This window comes from Neovison vison, chromosome 13, assembly GCF_020171115.1.
Source record: "Neovison vison isolate M4711 chromosome 13, ASM_NN_V1, whole genome shotgun sequence".
NCBI lineage: Eukaryota > Metazoa > Chordata > Mammalia > Carnivora > Mustelidae > Neogale > Neogale vison.
The window spans coordinates 112,849,583-112,869,893 of record NC_058103.1 but is presented as its reverse complement, the minus strand read 5'-3'; the positions used below and the strand labels follow the sequence as shown (position 1 = coordinate 112,869,893).

Genomic DNA, 20,311 nt, shown 5'->3' with positions numbered 1-20,311 from the left:
CAGGGCTCAGTCCCGCTCCTGTTTGCAAGGGGCCCCTCGGGGGTCGCGGGGGTGGAGTGGGGGCCGGTCCTTCCCGAGGCGGCCGCGAGGGGGCGACAGGAGCGGCTCCAGATGACAGCGGGAGGCCGCGAGTGGGGGAGGGAGGAGGGACCGAAGGAGCGCGGATCCCGGTTCTCCCGATCGCAAACTCCGAGCCACAGCTTTCCGCGCGCACCCGAGCCTCTGGCCGCCCGCTCAGCCCGACGCCGAAGCGGGGCGCAGCGGGAGCCCGTACAGGGCGGGCGCGGGGCGGCGGCGGCGGCCGTCCATGCGGCGTGCTCCGGGCTGCCGGGCGCCGGGAAGCACGCGGGGGCGAGGCGAGGCGGCCGCCGGCCGATCCGGGACGCTGACCGCCAGGTGAGCAGAGCCGCCCGCGCCGCGCGCTCCGCGTCCCCTGCGCCCCGTCCGCGCAGCCCCGACCCGGCCGGGCCGCTGCCCTCCTCTCGGGCCGGCTTTGGGACCACAGGACTCGAAGGCGCGGGCGGTGGGGCGCAGTGGGTGTGTCCGGGGCGCCGCGGGGCTGCGCCCACGCCGGGCTTGGGGAGCCAGCGCGCGCTAGGTCCGTGCCGACGGCTGTGCCGCGTCTCCTCCCCTTCGCTTCCATTCCTTTCGCTTCGCTTCGCTTCCTTCCTTTCCTTGGGGATTTACTGGTCCCGGCGCCAGCACTCACCCTTCCACCCTCCACCTCTGAAACTCTAGGGACAGCCAACTTGGGCCGTTCCGTAGTCGGGGCCCTGCGTTCCCTGGGCCGGGGCCGAGGGGACCGGCGAGTGCACACCCAGCCGGTGCGCCCCGACCGAGCCTCGCCTCCGTTCTGCCGCGGGCCGGAGAGCTGGTCGGTCTCGGTTGGCGCGCAAGGAGCCCCGGCCCGGGGCCTCGGCCACGCCGCTTTCTAGAAAGCCTCAAATCCTTGTGTGTGTCTGAGCTAAGCCGCTGCAGCCCAGCGCCTCTGGGAGCCGGAGTGGATGGGTTGTTTCCGCCAACTCCGGACACTTCCTCAAGTGCAGCCCAAGTACCTGCGGTCCTTGGCGCGCTTATAGAACTGGCTGTTTCAGAAATAGCTCCCGGGGCTGCAGAGATTTGGAAGTTCGTATTTTCTTTTTCTTTTTTTTTTTTTCCTTTGAAATAACCATCAGCCCTAACTTGAGAAGGGGATTTCAGGGCGTTCTCAGGCCCACTTAGCGTCTGGAAATTGTGGGTCTGGTGTTTCCCAAGCAGTCCACACCCAGCCTCCCGCCCCCCCACCCCAGCCTCCCCTGCTGCTTATTAAATGTGCATGCTTGCGTCTCTTCAAGTCTCCTCTGTGCCCCCGTGGACCTGGGTAGCTGAAATGATTGTGGATGCCTGCTGGAATTGGGACTAGGAGACCTGGAGGGAGACCCGAGAGAGGTCCAAGGAGTCATCTTGTCTGGCTTTCCTAGAAGCTGGAGGCACCAAGGCACAGTAACAGTCTAAAAATTTTTCAAAGATCACACAGCTCTTAAAACCTGCATTACCTGAGTCTATCTTTGCTTCATTGATAAAGGACTTAATAGATCTTCCTGGGTCTCAATATGCAAGGAAGCAAACATTTTAAATACGCAATTTAAATACGGTACTACTCAATTCCTACAGATTTTTGTTGGCATCATAGTTGAATTCCTTAGAAAACAAAATCCTAGTCCTGGAATTAATGCGAGGAAGCAGATGGGAGTCCTGGGACTTTCCTGTAACCCTCTGCAATGCTGGAGCAGGGATTTCCCAGAGGTCCTGGCCTGGGAAGTGGGTTCGGGTGATCAGAATCCTGGAGGCCCTACAGAATGAGGCACCTGGCTCACCTCTCCAGAGGAGGGCTGGTCAGATGAGCTCACCTGACCCCCCCTGCCCCGCCCAACTCCCAGAGGGCACTCGGATTGGTTTTTATCTCCCTGTCACTATCTCCTACCCTGAAGAAATCTTTCTAACTGGCTGCTAGGGAAAAAATGAGTAAAATTAAATACAGTCCGGAGTTTGGGAATAAGATCAGGCCTGGATGTTTTAACTGAGAGTTTTTTCGGGGTGGGGGGTTGTTTGTTTGTTTTGTTTTGTTGCCTGGAAATGCTTATTGTTATTGCAGCCAATTATTCTAAAGAGTGGTGGGGCAAGAACTCCCCATCCCTTTCTCATCCGGCATTTCCCTGCATAGTACCATTTGCCTCCTAATTGGCTGGCAGTCTGAGTGTTTGAGTGCCCTCAATGCCCCCATCCCGTCCCCCACGTTTATAGCGCGTTCGTTACCAAGTTCCTTCCACATTCTTCTGTGATATCACAGGGGATCATTTTCCTGTCTCCCTCCCCTCTGCTCCCTCCATAAACCATGTCCACGTTACAGTAATAATCTCCCCTCTTGACTCCCAGCCACGAGTCACTTTTCTCATTTCAATCCATCTTCTTTCATGCTGACAGATTAATATTCCTAAAATTCTGATTTTGCCACATCATTCCTCTCAAGAAATCACAATGGCTCCCCAGGATTCACTTCTATTTAATTCTTGTCCAGCTGATTTTTTTGAGCATCTGCTGTGTTCCAGGAACTGGTACCATGTGCTAAGGCTTAAACTCAGAACAGGACAATATCCATGCCCTGGATCTGTTGACAGCCTAAGAGATGATAAATAACCACCCAGGAGAGGAAAGGATGTTAAAAAAAAAAAAAAAAAAAAAAAAGTAACCACAAAACAATGAAGAACCTTGGGGATACCAATGAGGGAGAGTCTTTTCCTGCATGGGAGGAGCTAGGACAATTACAGCTGGGCTTTGCAGCATGAAGAGGAGTTCAAGGAGACAGGAAAGGCTGGAAGGAGAGAAGGCATAGCAGACAGAGGAAGAGCTTGAGCAAAGACCTAGCGACATGAATGTGCTGGTATAGACATGGTAGCCAAGGCCAAGGATCAGTCTTCATCTGGGCAGTGGGAACTATCTTAATTCACTAGAGAAGTCAGTTTTGAAGGGCTGGAGAGAGCTGATTCAAGAGCTGCCCACCTCTTCTGATGTCCCCGGTGTCTTTATGATGGTCTTGTGTGCACTCTAACGGCAGCTCAGAATTTCGGTTCTGCCAGAAAGTACACCCCAGCCTCTCTTGCACACACCTGTCTCAGTCTTCCCTGAACCCAGCTGAAGTCCTTCCCCGCCTCCTTTGCATTTACTACTTACACAGCCTGGACACGTCCATCTCCCAGGCCCCTGAAGTTTCTCCAGAGTGGCCCCTGGGCTGCTCCTTCCTGAGCCTCTCCAGGCTGCGTAGCCGGTGCCAGCCCACGGCCAGCTCTTGCTGGCCTGACAGCATGACTGTGTTGACGCTTCCTTCCCAGCTTCCTTCCTGTCTCTTCTTCTCTTCCCTCCCCCCACCATCTCTCCTTTTCTGTGCGTGCAGAACTGTGATAGTTATCTACATCTGCTTAGATGTGAGGGGGCCGTATTACTGACTCTTGTCTGTGAAAACAGTGATGAGCCATGTTAGGCCAGAAGTTAGAGTGTGACACCGGCAGGTGCCAGCAAGGGGGGGGGGCTCTCTGGCTGGAGGAGACTTCGTGGACTCGTGCCCTCTTTTGGACCCCCCACTTCCCTCCCACTCTGAGGGACCTGTGAGCTGACGCTGGGACCCCTTCCTCACTTCTGGGCCTGTGTTGTCCTTTTTTTTCTCTCTCCAGGCCTTCAGAACTGACTTCTCTGGTTTCTGGAACCTCGCTGGCCCAATGAACTCATTCAGGTCACGTTTTGTGAGCACTGGGGTGTGCTCTGTCCGATGCCTTAATCCTCCCAGCAACCTGTGAGGGAGACGGTATAATCCGCATTTTACAAGGAAGAAAACTCCAGCTTACTTGCCTTAGGTCAACAGCTCAGGTTTTGAACCTCAGTCTTAGAACCCGGCTCTCCGTCAGGTGCTCTTTCCACTGTCTCACTGTTCCTGAAGGGGTTGTCTGTGGGACATCGGAATCCGAATTCGCATTGGCTGTGAAGACACCAGATTCCGGGGTGGAGGCCGGCCTGGGAGTTGGCATTGTTTAAAGACTGCCTCAACTGATTGTTCTACACGCTTGATTTGAGGACCACTGCCTTAGACTGCCTTCACAGGGAGGTTCTGGTGAAAGGTGGTGAGCTGATAAATCACTTTATCCTAGGTCACAGGGTGACCTAGGTGACCTTTTTAATAGAGGTTTTGACCTTGACTCTAAGGAGTGAGCAATGGTGCATCATGGCCCCAGCCAGGTGGAGACAGAGAGCCCTGTTTTAGTCAAAGTGAACCTCTTGATTCAGTCCTATAACATGCCCCATCCCCTCTCTGCAGAGGTACGCAAGCCCACCCCCACCAGGCTCCTTGTGGATATATTTCTTGGCCTGGGCAAGGCTCAGGGAGCAAGATCAGGTAGGTTGGTTCGAAAGCCCCAGGTTTTCTGAGGTTAAAAAATGAGCTGGGACCACCCCCCCCCATAAGACCAAACATGACATGCTAGCCCCTCACTTCCCTGGCCTGGTAAGTCTCACCTCCCTTGCCAGAGTGGGGTCTGGTCACCAACACATCCCCTTTATTCTATAAGCCCTTAAGTCACAGTTTCTGGTGCGTGTGACAGGGATGGCCAAAAGCCATCTGCGGTCTGGTACGGGGACTGGTGCGTAGGCCCCCTGAGCATTAGGGAGAGGCCCAGCATGGAGTAGGAGCTCGGTGCCTGTTCTCACCCTGTTTTTCTCTGCTTCTGTGTACCCAGTCAGGGTCTGACAGGCAGGCAGCTCTCAGTATGTGCGCTAAATATAATCTCAGCTCCTCAAGTCCAGGGGGTTTGTGTCTGAATAATTGTCCAAATATGGGAGATCAACACCTGTGCCGCATAATAATGGTAGCAGTAGCAGCAGTAGTAGTAGTAGTAGTAGCAGTAGTAGTAGTAATGAATTATCCATTCAGTATCCTCTCCCCACTCCACTCCCTTCCCCAGTTCCCTTGAGATCCCCCAAGGGAGAACCTCAGAAACAGACGGGCAGCGTGTTCTCTGTTGCTGGTTAGCTGTCCTGGGAGAGTGGCCTCTTTCTGCTCATCTCCTCTCTTTCTACCTCACCTTCCCACGGAGTGGACTGTGCCCATCTCTGTCCCCTCTGGTGAGCCCCGCAGAAGCGGGTCCCTTCAGTGATGCTCCGCGGTATTCTCCTGCGGCCCCTCTCCCCTCGGGTGTGGTCCAGAGCACGGAGAGCCAGAGAGCCGGAGAGCCGGAGAGCCGGAGAGCCGGAGAGCCGGAGAGCCGGAGAGCCGGGCCTTCGATGCGGGAAGGTGACCCTGGGCAGCTCGGGGCCTGGGCTGGGCAGCAGGCGGGTCCGCCCCACCCTCCCTGCCAGCTGGCGGGCTGCCTGAGGGCTGGCCAGGAGTGAGGACCCAAGTAATGAGTGATTAATGGGCACCCCATCTAATCTCCTGCCAGGGGAAATGAAGGGCCAGCCATGGGTTGGGGCACGTCTTGACCTGCTCCAGGTGGGCTTGGAATGCACCCAGATCAGGATGGGGATTAAGGCTTGAAAGACAGAGGAAATGAGATGTTAACCCTTTGGGCCGTGGCCCTCTGAGCCCCAGCAGGGAAATCACGAGGGAATTATCTACAGGCATCTGATGAAAGAGGAGCATGGCCTTTGATTTATGGCCTGGATGCAGCCACGTGACTACCAGGCGTTGAGGGGGCGGTACGGGGTGACAAGCCACGCCTCGGACTTAACCATTTTTCTTGGAGGCTCAATCAAGAGAGATTACTTTCTTTTGAACATGGATACACGGACAGCTGGGAGACGGCTCTACCTGATTCCTTCTTGGAAACCTTCCGATCCTATCAGCAAACTACAAATTGGTAGTTGCCGAACAGACTTTTCCTCCCGAAAGGCAGTGCCTCTGACCACGTGGCATTTTAAGGCAGAGAGGAGGGCGTGTGGCTCTGGCTGGTCCACATCTCCAGTAGCGGGGTCCACCTTCTCCTGGGTGGGGCGGCAGCGCAGGGATGCTGAGGTTGGGAGCCCCGGGGACCCAGCTCCCTGGGCTCCGCCTCGGCCTCCGCCAAGCTGTGGCTTCCTGGACAGTTTCCTTGTGTGCTGTCGTTTCCCGGTCTGTGAAAAGAAGGTGATAAGAGCACAGATCCGGGTAAGATGCATGGGCGTGTAACGTGCTCACAGCAGCCTTAGGCCCGTGGGAGTGCCATCGTGTTCCCCGGGCTTCTCGGGTTGAGCCCAGAGACCATGGCTTCTCTGGGAAGGGCATGAGAGCATCTCCTCCGGATCTCCAAGTCTTGCTGTGGGGGAGCTGACGACGCTCTCTCTGATTGATCTCGCTTGTTTGACCCCTGACCCTCACGTGCCTTGAATTCTGGCCCCCCTCTACTCTCCCTCTGCTGCTGGCTCCTAGCCTCCGGCTGCCCTTTGGATGACACTGCCGTGCCCCTCGCCCCCTGCCTCCATGCTTGGCATCCGGTCGCAGTGGATGGCCAGAGACGCCTGCCTCGTCCTCTTGCCGCATGCCCACTGCCGGCCAGCTCTGCCTGTGGCCCGCCGTGCTATGACCTGACAGCCCCAAGCAAAGAGGCTGAGGGTAGAGAGGGCAGCTGCCTTACAAGCCGAATTAGCAACAGTGGAGCCAGGCTGATCCGGACGCAAGTCACAGCTCTGTCCCCTGTTCTGGTTTCTCTGAGCTCCCATTGCCTCATCCTTGATTGAGGCTAATAATAGTAGCACTTACCTAATGGTTGGGAGGAGGGTCACAGCCAGCAGTAGACAGGAGGCCCTTTGGACTTCGGGTGGTAGAGGGGCTTTACTGCTGGTTATAAGGCGAGCCTTTGGTGTGGAGCTATGTCTTCAAGCTTTGGATATCTTTACATGGTGTTCACTGACATCCTGGCCTCTGGCTCTATTTAGTGTGTTTGTCAAAACAGGCAAGTACCCAGGGTCTGCTTGACTCTAGTGATGTTTCGGTCAAGGCGGAGGGTTTCATTTTGCTTGAAGTACAAGGGATCTTCTGGGCTGCTCAGGAGAAGGAGCTGCTGTTTACAGAGCTCTGTATCAGGGTCTGGGACTTACCTGCATTAATTTATTGCATTCTTTCAATAGTTCTTGTGAGCTAGACATTGTTATTCCTGTTCTACAGTCTAGAAAAGTGAGGCACAGAGAGGTTAAGGAACTTGAGTCTGCCCACACAGCAAGTAGATGTCAGAGTGATGCTTGACTTTCTAGGCATCTGATTCCAGTGGGCCAGTTAGTGCCTCAGTCTAATTGGAACCCACTGGAAAGTAGAATGGTAACTCCTTAAAAGTCTAATTATGACCCACTTATGATTCTTTAAAAGTTGAGATGTAATTCACTTACCATAAAATTCACATTTTATTTTATTATTTTTTAAAAGATTTTAAAATTTATTTATTTGACAGAGAGAGAGAGACAGTGAGAGAGAGAACACAAGCAGAGGGAGAGGGAGAGGGGGAAGCAGGCTTCTCGTGGAGCAGGAAATGAGGGGCTCAATCCCAGGACCCTGGGATCATGACCTGAGCCGAAGGCAGACACTTAACAACCGAGCCACCCAGGCGTCCCCAAATTCACCATTTTAAAGTGTGCAATTCAGTAGTTTTTAGTTTATTCACGGAGTTGTGCAGTCATCACCCATTATGTAATCCCAGAATATTTTCATCACCTTCAAAAGTAACCCCGTGCCCATTAGAAGTCACTCCGCACCCTCCCTCCTCCCCAGCCCCTGGAAACCACTCATCTCCTTTCTCTCTCTCTAGCTTCTGGACATTTCAGATAAATGGAGTCCTAACAACATCTTCTTTCACTGAGATTAATGTCTTCATCCCTCCTGAAGTACGGATGAGTCCCTCATTCCTTTTTATCACCACGTAACCCAGTCTTAAGGTAAAATATAAGGCAATTTTGCTTAGAGAGGGAATGGAGTATCGGCCTCCGAACAGATGCAGCACACAGGGGCTCGCAGGTTTTCCTGCTGGCAGGTGTGACAGAACCGGAAGCGTCGGGGCAGGTGGAGCGAGCGTGGAGGGCGGGCAGGTGCGGGCCTGGCTGGCTGGCTGTGCCCGGGACGGCCAGCTGCTGTCCTCCAGATACCTGCTGCGCTGCCCTTGGCTCACGCGGTCGGTGGAGTCTGCGGGAGACGTCCTGGCGAGGTGGTGGGGGTGCAGTGGACCTGTGCTTGGGAGAAGCCGGCCGGGGGTGGGGGGCGGCTTGAGAGTGACCTTTGCCTGAGTCTCTCTAGGGTGGGCGCTGCATGGGCATCTTAGCAGCTGCACGGTCAGCTGTGACACTTGGGACCCAGGTGGCCTGTAGTGGCAAACACGGTCTGCTGATGGCGGCTCCGCTGATTTGCTGTTTAAGTTTCTCAGTATCAGACTTGATTTTTGAGGGGTTACAAAGACAAGGTCTATTTATTGTAGAAAACTTAGGAAATAACAGAAAAACACAAATGACCCAAAATTCCCCAAACAGTGATGACTATTTTTTGTAATGTGTGCCTTTGTAGTCTCTCTTTCTGTGCACACACACACACACACACGCGCGCGTGCAGAGTTTTATATATAACATTGGTGTCATGCTGAACATATTGTTTGGTTCACTACTTTTTTCACTTCACAAGTAAATCATAAACCTTTTCTCTAGATACTAAATATTCAGTATTCTTCTGAAACATGGTGTTCTTAATGGCTGCAGAGTATTTTTAGAAATGTTACTGTTTGCTTAAATGACCCTCTTTTTGGCGACATGTTGATTATTTTCAGTGTTTCAACATTCACAAATAAAACTGCTTGTTCCGTGCATGTTTGGGATACTTCTGTAAATGCATTAGTGCTCTTTGAGGGACAAACTATACAAAGACTCCAAAGGTATTTGATACCTATGGGCCAACTGGCCTTCCAGAAACACTGTATAATTTATGATTCCACAAGAAAAATTTTTTTAACTTGACTTTATATGTAACTTTACCAAAGCATCCCTCCCTTCCTCCTCTTTCTCTGTCACTTTTTCGGTCCCTCTCATGTCTGCATAGGAACACTCACTGCTTACACCCTTCTGTTTTCTCCTTGATTTGCCTGGAAGGACACGCACATCTGTCTTTTTTACAGACTATGATTTTGTGTAAACATTTCTCTTAACCTAGTCAGGCTTCCCATTTTTAGGCATAAATGACGATTTCCATCATTTTAGTTCACAGTCTGGGTTGTTCTCTAGTTTTTCCCTAATCAAAAAAATCGCTGCTACCAATGCTATTCAGCCTGTTGGTATGGCGTGTCATGTCCTTGCCCTCCGTGTCTCATGTTCTGTTTGGGAATTCAGTTCCCAGCCATGGAATGACCAAGTCCAAAGCCGGAGCCACGCTCACAGCGTTCCGCGCTGCTCAGGGGTGCTGCGGAGAAAATGCACCTGGGAGGTCAAGGTGGGGTGCTGAGAAACAAGAGGGGGGCTTGTTTTCTGTCTTCCCTTCCCTTTCCCTCTTGGGTTCCGTTCTGCGCTCATGCGGGCACTGGAGGAACTCAGCACCTCACTCCGGGCAAGAGGCGCGGTGAGGGGCGGACTCCCCGAGTTCCGCACAGGGAGTCATGTCAGCGTTCGTCCGGTGCTCACCTGGAAATGGAATGACAGCCGTGTACGGTCTTTGGTGGCTGGCTGCTTCCTCTCCGCAGAGCGGGGGCAGAAGGTCTTGGCAGCTTCTGATGTCCTATTCTCTGCCCTGGGGGTCCTGTCTGGGCAGCACTGTGCAGTCCCTTATTCCTGGTTCCAGTGCTTTCTTAGCCTCGAGGCGCCTCAGGTAGCTTCAACCTGTGTTGTCAACGGTGTGAATCCCAGTCCTGACCCTGCCACTTACAGCCCGTGTGGCTGGGGACAGCTCAACCTCCTTGAACATCCGCTTCCTTGTGTGTGAAATGGATCAGGAGTCACAGGCGTGGTCAGAGTTAGAGGAGACAGTGTTCATTCATCTCCACTGAAGTGAGGGGCTTCCAATGTGCCTTACTTACCATTTTAAAGATAAAGCAGATGGTCTTCCTGCCCTTGGCGGGGGTACTCACAGCGGAGGGGGCAGGCGGAGAGGATGATGGGTGTGATAAACATTTTGCAGGAGGAAGGCTGGGGGCCAGGAGAGGGACATCAGATTCTGACTGGCAGGAGTTCAGAGACCCGAGGGGGTCCCTCGCCTTAACAGGGAAACCATGTGGGCGGAGGGGAAGGAAATAGAAGGCTCTAGCGTTTGATGGGAGGGTGGCTTTCTTGAAGACCTCCCAGGATGCAGATCTCTCCTAATTGACTTACTTTGTTCCCATAAAATAAACGTAAAGAGCAGAGTGTGAGGCTGTGCTCGATACATTTCTCAGAAAGTATCGTTCTACTCCAAAGTTGCTTTCCTCGTGGGGGGTCAGCGTTATCTCTACCATGGCTCGGTGGACTCATTCATAAGTTGCTGAGGATCCCGTGACGGCTCTTTAGCTCCCTGAAGAGCTGCTGCTGGTGGTGGTTCCTCGTCATCTCGGTGTGTTTTTAATCTGGCAGCACCGTTTGTCAGAGGGCCTCGATCAGGGTCCGGCACACTTTTTTGGTAAAGGGCCAGGGAGTTAGTGTTTCCGCTTTGCAGGCTGGAGGGGCTTTGTGGCAAGAAATCACCTCTGCCTTTGGAGCAGGAGAGGACGATAGACAGGACTTAAAGATGTGGACCAGGCTGTGTTCTAGGGAAACCTTCTTGGTTTGTTTTGTTTTGTTTTGTGGATGCTGCAGTTTGAATTTCATATGATTTTTATGTCCTTAAGTAGTATCTTTCTGATTTTCTCTATTTTTTTTCTAGTTCAGAACAGGCAGCGGGTCAGGTTTGGCTCCCTGGGCAGGGGTTTGTTGACCCCTCGCCTAGATGACTATTATGCCTGAGAATTGTTTTCAGTTATAACAAGAGTGAATGTTAAAATCTCCCAGTAGTTAACAAAAGCACTCGCCGAAGTTCGAGTGCTTGTAAGAGGATGTAACTTAATTCACAAGTTCTCTCAAACCATGGTGGGCATTTATCATCTTGGCTGATGCCAAGGTGGGCAACTACTTCGACATGGTGTGTAATTCTTTAAGCAGTTATTCTTACGAGTTAAAAATATTTAATCATATTATTTCAAAAATTGGGCATCCAATGACTTTATTCATGTTGTTATGTCATTCCATCCCCTGCTTCCAGTTGTAGCCCATGAAATTGTTTATTATCCTATACTGTTGCAGAGTCTGGCAATTCTGCCTGTCCCTCAACAGCGTGATGACCTGTGGTAGGGGCCTTGGAACTTGACTTTGGCTGGAATTTTTACTGCAGAGTCCAGGGGAAGGCATGGGAGGAGGACCCAGGCGTATGTCTGGCACATGGTGAACATGGACTAAACTTTTGTTCCCTCGCTTCCCTTTCTTTTCCTCCCCGCCCAAAAGCTCTGTGTATTTGGTCAGCCCCCAAACCTGCTGAGCCTCTTTGAAACTGTGGCTTTGCTTCTTTCCACATGCAGTAAAGTCACTAACCTTTTTAAATGGAAATGAAAACAAAGGCTGTTAGAAAGCAGTTTCCCCTCCCGGGTCACCAGCTTTCCTTTGCAGAAGAATAAGCAGTGCTGGGCTGAGACCACCAGCCGGCCAGCCGGGGCCAGACCAGAGAGGCCCCGGGTCTGGGAAAGGCGCCTCCAGCTGGGTGCAGACCCAGCTCTCCAGCCAGAAGCCGGGGGTGCCTGGCCTGCTGGCTGCTCCGAGTTCTGCAGCTCCTGGGTGTATCTTGGTTTCAGGGATTCCAATGGTAGGAAAGCCAGGATCCTCTCCAGATGGAAGACCACCAGCCCCGAAGGTGACCGTGATGCTGTAGTTCTTGGCTTGCGAGTATGCTTTTGCTGTGTGTGTTGGACAGAAGACCTGTCTTGAGTAGACGTATGTTTGTGTTGTTTTGAGGATAATGGTGCATACCCACGTGTGCTTTCTGGCTTGGGGTCTGGCGGGATGTGAAAGGAGACAGCCACTATCCTTTGGCCGGTGAGACTTTTCGTTATTGCTTTGGCTGGGGGTTGGCTTCTTCCTGTGCCTTAGGAGCTCTTTGGTTTACACACAAGTGATCTTGGAGCCAGGGGCCTGGGTGTTGAGCCCTGACTTTGCACGAACTTGCCGGATGACCTCCAGCCATACATTCTCATCTCATTCTTCATTCCTAAGTGCATGGTGACAACCTAGACCATTTCTGAGGGCTTTTTTCTCAGTTGAGATATATGGGGAGCCTGGACTTTTGTTCCCATCCAGCATCAATAAGACATCCATCCCTCTCCCCAGTGGGGTGTTCAGACATGGCCTCGTGGAGAGTCAGGACTCAACACCACCCGGTAACGAGGCTATTCGTTTCCCTTTACCTCCCACCAGTGGTGCCAGTGGAGGCCATATAAGGTACAATAGTAAGGCATTCCTACCCCTTCCAGCCAGAGAAGGGTGAGTGGGACCTGCTGGAGAGCTGAACTCCCAACCCTGCTCAGCAGTTATGATGGGTCCCCCTTCCCCTGCCAACGTCAGTGGAGGCCAAGTGGCAAATCTGGGCTTCCATCTCCCCTGGCCATAATGATATGGGGTCCTCCTTCCCCTGCAGGAGCAGGCTCAAAGGCAGCCAGCTATAATGGGAGGTTTAAGTAAGATCTAGAGCCTCATAACATGATACCCAAAACATCTAGGTTTTGATTGAACGTTACTCATCACACTGAGAACCAGGAAGATCTCCAACTGAATGAAAAAGGACAATCAAGGCTAACACCAAGATGATGGAGATGTGGGAATTATCTGGCAAACTTTAGAGCAGCCTTCATAGAATGATTCAGGGAGCAATGAACATGCTTGAGACAAAGGAGGGAAAAAATGGGAAGTCTCAGAAAAGAAATAGCAGACATAAAGAAGAATCAAATGACAGCTTTCGAGGTGAAAAATAAAAATCTCATGGGGATGGGCTTAACCACGGAACGGAGATGACAGAGGAAAAAAAAAAATCAGTGAATTTGAAGATGTAACAATAAAAATGACCGGATCTGAGCCACAGAGAGAAAACAGACAGGGGAAGGGGGAAAAAGGACAGATCCTCGGGGAGCTGTAGGACTATAATAATGTCTCTGAAATCCTAAGGCAGAAGAAAGAAGGTGGGACTGAAAAATACTCAGTGCACTAAAACTTCCTGGGGTTAGGCTAAGGTACAGACCCGCAGAAATCAGGAAGCTTTAGTGACTCTCCAACAAGTTAAACCCAAAGAAATCCATACCATGGTACATTGTAGTCAGACTTCTATTCTAAAAATAATTTTGCAGAAGAAAAATGAAGTAGGAGGTATCTGTCTACCAGGTTTCAAGGCTTCAGTAGCTACACAGATCCAGACCGTATCATGTTGGCAGTGGGACAAACGCCTAGGTCAGTGGCACAGAGTAGAGAACCCAGAAACATGCCCATCTGATGGTTGACAAAGGTTCACAGGGAAATCAGAGACACACTGTAAGGACCTCAGTGAGGAGCGGGTTGATCCTGGTAGAAGACGGAGTGGAGAGGAAAGAGCCCTGGGACAATGATCAGAGAGGTCCAGAGTCCTTTCCCCGCATGCACAGCTCATTCGTAGAGGCTGAGTTACGGTTGATCTTTTTCTTGTCCTGGTTTGGGTCACCGGGAGCATCAACAAAGCAGACACAAGAGACAGGAAGAGTACAGATTTGCATGGCCACTGACACTAGAGAAAAAGGGTACGGTAACGGTTTCTTTCTTCTACAGCCAGTGCCCTCGTATTGTCCCCCTTGACCTCTGTGTGACCTCTGACTCCAATGACTTGCTTCTCTTGGTTTCCTTAAGTATATTTCCTAATTCATGACATGGCTGTCTGTTTCACATTATCGTAATCTTTTGATCACAGCACCTTTGCCTAATACCGGCCCATCACAGAATTGTGTAAAGGAAGTAAGACTCATTTGCTAAGCTTCTTCTTCTTTCTGTGAAGACATATGGAACCTCTCGGCATCCACGACACAGCAGTGATTGCTACAAATCATTGACTAGATTTCTATCACTTAAAAAAATAATGACATAATTCAGATGTCAATGCAGAAGCCCCAGGAGCCAAGCAAAAAAAAAAAAAAAAAAAAAAAAGGCAATTCTTTTCCCCCCGATATTCAGAAGCACTGAGGGCAGAGCCTGTGACTGGCTGATTGGTGGTGACTGAGCCGTACGGAGCCGGGGTGTGTTCTGGCCAGGCAAATGCGTGTGGGTCCTGAGGACATCTCCAGGACTCAAGGCGAAAGCCGCCCTGCCGTGAGCAGTGCGGAACACAGCCTCATGCACAGTGGCTCCCCGCTGCTGAGGCCCATGCTACAGTCTGAGCGTTGTGCACGAGGTCGGTGTGAACATGAGAGCTTCCTGGAAATGTGTATTTGAGGGAGCGCATTCAGGAGGCCGGAGAGACTGCTCTCCAGTGGCCGGGATTCGGATCCTGCCGCTCACTCATTAGCTCTGGGACTGCGGACATAGTGCCTCACTGCTCACAGCCTCAGCTTCCCTTCCTGTAAAATGGGGAGGGCGAGGGCACCTACCTTCTAGGGTTGTCTTGAGAACATATATAAACATGCCTAATTTTATAGAGAATTTTTTTTCCTGGAAAAATACCACATGCACTAACTTCCTCCCAGTGCTGAAGTCTCACCTGGACCCATTTTGTAGACGAATGAGGTAATTGCCCTCTAGGAATCTGTTCCTTTAGAGTTAGTGCATCTGGTCCACTCTCCTTCCCCGACAGGAAGAAGGGGCCAAGGCTCAGCCTGAGCCAAAGCTGCCATTAGTCCCATGGCCACCTGCCTCTGACCAAGCTGGTTTTTGGAATGAGCTGGATGATCATCTGGGAGAGGTCCTGGGCAGCCGGTCTGTGGTTCCCAGGCAGAGCTCGGCTGTGGGAGTCTGATCTTGTTTCCTTTGATAACTACAATGCGGGGATTACAAACTGCTCTTGGCAAAGGGTGCTGGGGAGAGATGGAGTCCTGAGTGGGGAGGAGGGCTGGGTCTGTTTCTGGGTGTTTTTGATCCCTAGGTAGGGGTGGCCAGCATCCCATCACAGCTGTTTATTTGCATATTGGAGGCTTCGGGAGGGGATTGGGGACTGTCATCAATAATGTTGATTTCAGAAAGCCTCAGCAATTACCATGGAAGCAAAGTGGCGGTTCAGGGACTGGGCTGGGCAACAGTAGCTTGGAAACACAGTGTGATCACTTGGAGAGAAAGCCCTCCAAGTGAGACTGAACGTAAATTCTTTCTGTCATCACAGAGCACCTACTGTGCCCCAGGCGCTGTTCTAGTCTTCAGAAAGTAAAAAACAAGCCTTTTAGAAGAGCCTGTGCTCTTCCGTAGTTCTGTGTTAGAAGGGTGAAAGACAAATGCAAATCACAGTGATACACTGTGACAATTGCTAGATTGGAGTTCTGCTGGAGACTTAACGGGAAAGTAAAGACATTTAACCACGTTTATCAAGTGCTGTAATCAAATGACTAAGTTATATTTGGGGGAAAAGAAAAGATCTTCTGCCTGTGATCCATAGTATTGTGTTATTCGAAATTGAAAAAGCAACTCTGTACAGAAGCAGGAACAAATGGCTCATTTATTTTAAATCTCTTGCCTTCCTGATTTTTCTGACCTTGAATATTCTCCTTAGTTACCTGGGAAACGTTTTTTTAGGACTGAAAACAAATGTAAACCACACCAGTGTTAATGACCATGAAAATGATGCAATTTGTATTGAAATCCCTAACTAATCTGTGCTGATTACCAATTCCTCCAGGTAAGAAAGGAGGGGTAGGTGTTTTAGTAATTGAGTAACCAAGCCTGCTGTAATATGTTTGCTTGAAAGTATCCAGGGAGTTTCAATGGCTCTTCAAACATTTTTTCCTAAATTGGATTCTGTGGGTTTACAGGTTGGTCCGGGTCAGCCAGCCAGTTTGCAGAATGGAGTCTCGGGAAGAAATGAATTATGTGGCTGAGTTTGCTTAGGAGAGAGAAGAAAGGACAAGCCCTGCAAGGGGATAGGACGCAAGAGCGAGCACAGAGGATGGGGAGGGGAATGTTCTCGTGGCTGGCTTCGCCCCACTGGAGGAGGCTGGAAATGGGACCTGGCTGGGAGGTTCCTGGGACCCTGGCCTGAATACCCAGTTGCCTCGGGCGAGATTTCGTGCAAGGGCTGTGGGGCTGTGGGGCAGGTTGACGGCCACCAGAGGGCTTGGGAGGGGTGCGCTCTCCGTGGAGGCAGCACAGGTCTGTTTGGGGGGGGGGGTGTCAGCGTCTTCCTTCTGGTTCTAGGGCAGCCATTTGTTGACTGAGTATCCACAAGGGCAGAGAGAAATCAGTCCTGGGCCCTGTTGTCTAAGAAGTGAAAGTCACATGTCTCTGTTCTGATCATTTAAGCCAGTCCTGTCTGGGTGAAGGTTAGAAGGTGGTGTCAAATGATGATCTAGTGCATAAAATCTGGCCTCAGGCTGCCTGGATTTGAATCCTAACTCCCCTACCTACTAGCTGGCTGGCTTGAAAAAGAGACTTAACTTCCCTGTACTTCCATTTCCCTATGGTACTCCTTTCACAAGGTTGTTGTGAGGATAAAATGAGCTGAGGTATGTCACGCATGGAGAATGACATTTGGCACATGGTAGCCATTGAGTAGATGTTTGCTAGCATCCTCAGCCTCATGATTATTATTATCTGAAACAATAGATTATTAAGTGGCTCATCTTGGTTTGCTTTGCTCTAAATGATGTTCATGGCACAGTAAATATTCATGTCTTAAAGTGTTTCATTTGCCAGCAGATTGGGGAGGCACACCCAGTCCCTGAGGGGAGCATCCATCCAACCAACCATCCATCCATCCAACCATCCATCCATCCATCCATCCACCCCTCTATTTATCCATTCATCCATCCATCCAACCAACCATCCATCCATCCAACCATCCATCCATCCATCCATCCATCTACCCCTCTATTTATCCATTCATCCATCCATCCAACCAACCATCCATCCATCCAACCATCCATCCATCCATCCATCCATCCACCCCTCTATTTATCCATTCATCCATCCATCCAACCAACCATCCATCCATTCATTTACTAAATGTCTAGCTGAGCATGAATCTTTGCTGGGTGGGAGGCAGCAAGTCTAATAGAATGAAAAGAGGACCAGCTCTGGTGTTGGTGATCTGTGCTCAAGTCCCAGGCCTACCCACCATCCACCCTGTGGCCTCAGGTTTACTGTGAGGATTAAATCGCATGATTCATGTCCCGTATCAGATGCTTAGTAAAAGCTGGTTCCTGACTCCTCTTCCCCTTGACTGATAATGGAAGACAGTCATGGGTTGGACAACGATGTTGGGAGCCTACATCCTGGTACTTTCATCCATAGACAACTAGAATGTCAGGAGACATGAAAACAGCTGGCCATGGTTCTGTGAGAAGAAAGTTGGCAGGAATGATGGCGGAGACGAAAAAGGTGTTGGTGATGTTGGTAATGACAGGATAGGGCTGAACATAGGCCCAATCCTGAGGCTCTCATTCTGTCAGGACCTTCAAGGGGTGGCTTTCACAAAGGAAAGGGCAGCTTCTGAGACTTGCCCGCACTGCTGATTGAGGGTCTGAAACTGCCTCCTGGAATTCCTGGTCCTCATTCTTGGGGTGAGTCCCTTCCCCTGCCACAGGGAGTAGGGGTTTTGTTACATCAAGGGAGTTCTAGAGGGAGAAGCGCAAGTGTGGGGGGAAGGCAAGGAAGTGGAACTTGACCCTGGATTTGGGGGGTGGCCTCGGGGTGGGTTTCTCTGAACCCAGACATGAGAGGCTGAGAAGATCCTTCTCTTCGAAGGTATGTGGAAGTCGGGTGGGTTTTTCCAGGAGTTCTGGTCAGGCCATGAAGAGAACGGGAAGGAAAGATCCTCAGAGGTGGGCCTCTGGGGAAGAGGCAGCAAAACAGTGCCATTATCCAGGGCACGATGGCCTCTTCTGGGATCCGGAAGCATTTTCTGCCCCAGGTTAGACCTGTCGTAGCGCTTTTGGTCTCCACCATACTAAGCCTTGGAATCCCCTGCCACTTCCTCCTGGTGTGTGGGGACTGTGACTTTAGCCTGACCTGAATCAGGCGACTCTTCTGCCTTCTTACAGTATTTTTATGGAAAGGAGATAGGGTCTGGCCTTCATCGCCCAGGGAGTGTATGTTGGAACTTGATTGTTGGATTTTTTGATCACTGTCAAGAAAAGTTATAAATCAACAGAAGCAAACCTCAAAAAGCAGAATCGGCTCCACAGAGAGCATGTTTCCTCAGCTCGCTAGCTTGGCACAGTGTTGCCAGATGAGTTTTTGGGAAACTTCCTTCATCAAACCTCCCTGGTCCAGAACCTACAACGGCTCTTTTCGGCCAACTCATCAAAATTCTCCTGGTGTGGCTTTTCGGGGGCTTGGATAATGTGGCTTTGCCTCATCTTCATGATTTTATCCTGCCTGATCAGTTAGAACCCTGCCATGACTTCTGGTCTTCCTGAGCAAGGGCATTTAAACAATTCCGTGATCTGTACGAGGCGCAGTTACCCTCCCTGTGTGCGATGGACACCAGTGTGCTTCTCTGCTCTCTCACTTTTCTCTTTCAGGTGCACAGATTATGGGGTACCTGGGGGGCTCAGTTGGTTAAGCCTCACTTCTTGATTTTGGTTTGGGTCATGACCTCAGGGTTGTGAGATCGAGCCCTGTGTTGGGCTTCCCACTTAGCAGGGAGTGTGCTTGACAATCTCTCCCTCTGCCCCTCCCTCCCCTAAAATAAAGAAGAACATTTAAAAAAGGGGGGGGCAGGTTATGACCCACAAAATTGATTCCATGACAGACTAAGGGGTTGTGACCCACAGTTTGAAAAGTGGGACTAATTTAACACCACAGTAATCATGGAAGGAACAAGTGAACCCAGGAAACAGAGCGGCTCCCAGCTCTGCTGGACAAGCTCATCAGCCATACCATGAGATAAAAGTAGCGGGGCGCCTGGGTGGCTCAGTGCGTTAAAGCCTCTGCCTTCAGCTCAGATGGTGATCCCAGGGTCCTGGGATCGAGCCCCGCATCGGGCTCTCTGCTCTGCGGGGAGCCTGCTTCCTCCTCTCTCTCTACCTGTCTCTCACCAACTTGTGATCTCTGTCTGTCAAATAAATAAATTAAATAAATGTTAAAAAAAAAAAGTAGCGAATCAAGTCTGATTAAGAAGTTGTTTAAAAATCATTCTAGGTTAGTGGCCTCCAAACGGTTTTGATTGCACCCTCCATTGGTAAAAAAATGTTTACACGTGTAAGTCCCGGGTACTGTTTGGTTATTATCCTTTTTAAACTAATGTATGATATGACCACATAAAACATACATCCCAAATATACATTTTGAAAAAGGATGAGATTGGGACGCCTGGGTGGCTTAGTCAGTTAGGCATCTGGCTCTCGATTTTGGCTCTGGTCCTGATCTCAGGGTCATGAAATCAGGCCGCACATTGGGCTTTGTGCTGGGTGTGGAGTCTGCTTGGGATTCTCTCTCTGCCCCACTCCCCCCCCATATGTTCTCTCTTCTCTCTTAGAATAAAATAAAAGGAGGGGCACCTGGTTGGCTCAGTGGGTTAAAGCCTCTGCTTTCGGCTCAGGTCATGATCCCAGGGTCCTGGGATCGAACCCCACGTTGGGCTCTCTGCTCAGCAGGGAGCCTGCTCCCCCCCCCCGCCTCTTTGCTTGCCTCTCTGCCTACTTGTGATCTCTGTCCGTCAAATAAATAAATAAAATCTTTAAAAAAAAGAATAAAAGGATAAGATAAAGATGAAAGAAATCCCGTTTTAAGATGACACGCTAATCATGATGGCTTCATTCTATTGTCAGCAAATGTCTGAAGGCAAAATACACACAGAGGACAGGGTTCACGGTTCTTAGCAGTGACTATAAATCTATTTTCAAATTGTTTTGATAATTTAAGCTGTTTTTCTGGCTGACTTGTCAGATTTGGAAGCCATTTCTCTGCAACACATCTCCTTTCCTCAGCATCACCCTTCCTTTCCTGACAAACCCAGAAAAGCTCCGTTGGCACCTGGTTTTGCTACTTCCATCCACTGGCAGTCTGGAGGACATCATCATTGGCACTTCCCCTTCCCTCATGCCCTCGGCTGTTCGTTTACCACATGCTGGGGATTTTAGCTCTCCGTAGGGGGTCGGGTCCTCTCACGTTCGCCTTCCATTGCCATGTTGTACCA

The 20,311-nt window shown here is 50.8% G+C and overlaps 1 protein-coding gene across 1 annotated transcript in view; it reads left to right on the top strand.

Moving 5' to 3' along the window:
• The first annotated feature begins 350 nt into the window (after positions 1–350).
• The window catches only part of THSD4 (thrombospondin type 1 domain containing 4), a 568,734-nt gene continuing 548,773 nt past the window's right edge, over positions 351–20,311 (top strand). Inside the window, exon 1 of the mRNA XM_044229667.1 lies at positions 351–396. The gene's annotated coding sequence lies outside the window, so the exon portion shown is untranslated. The remainder of the gene's footprint in view (positions 397–20,311) is intronic.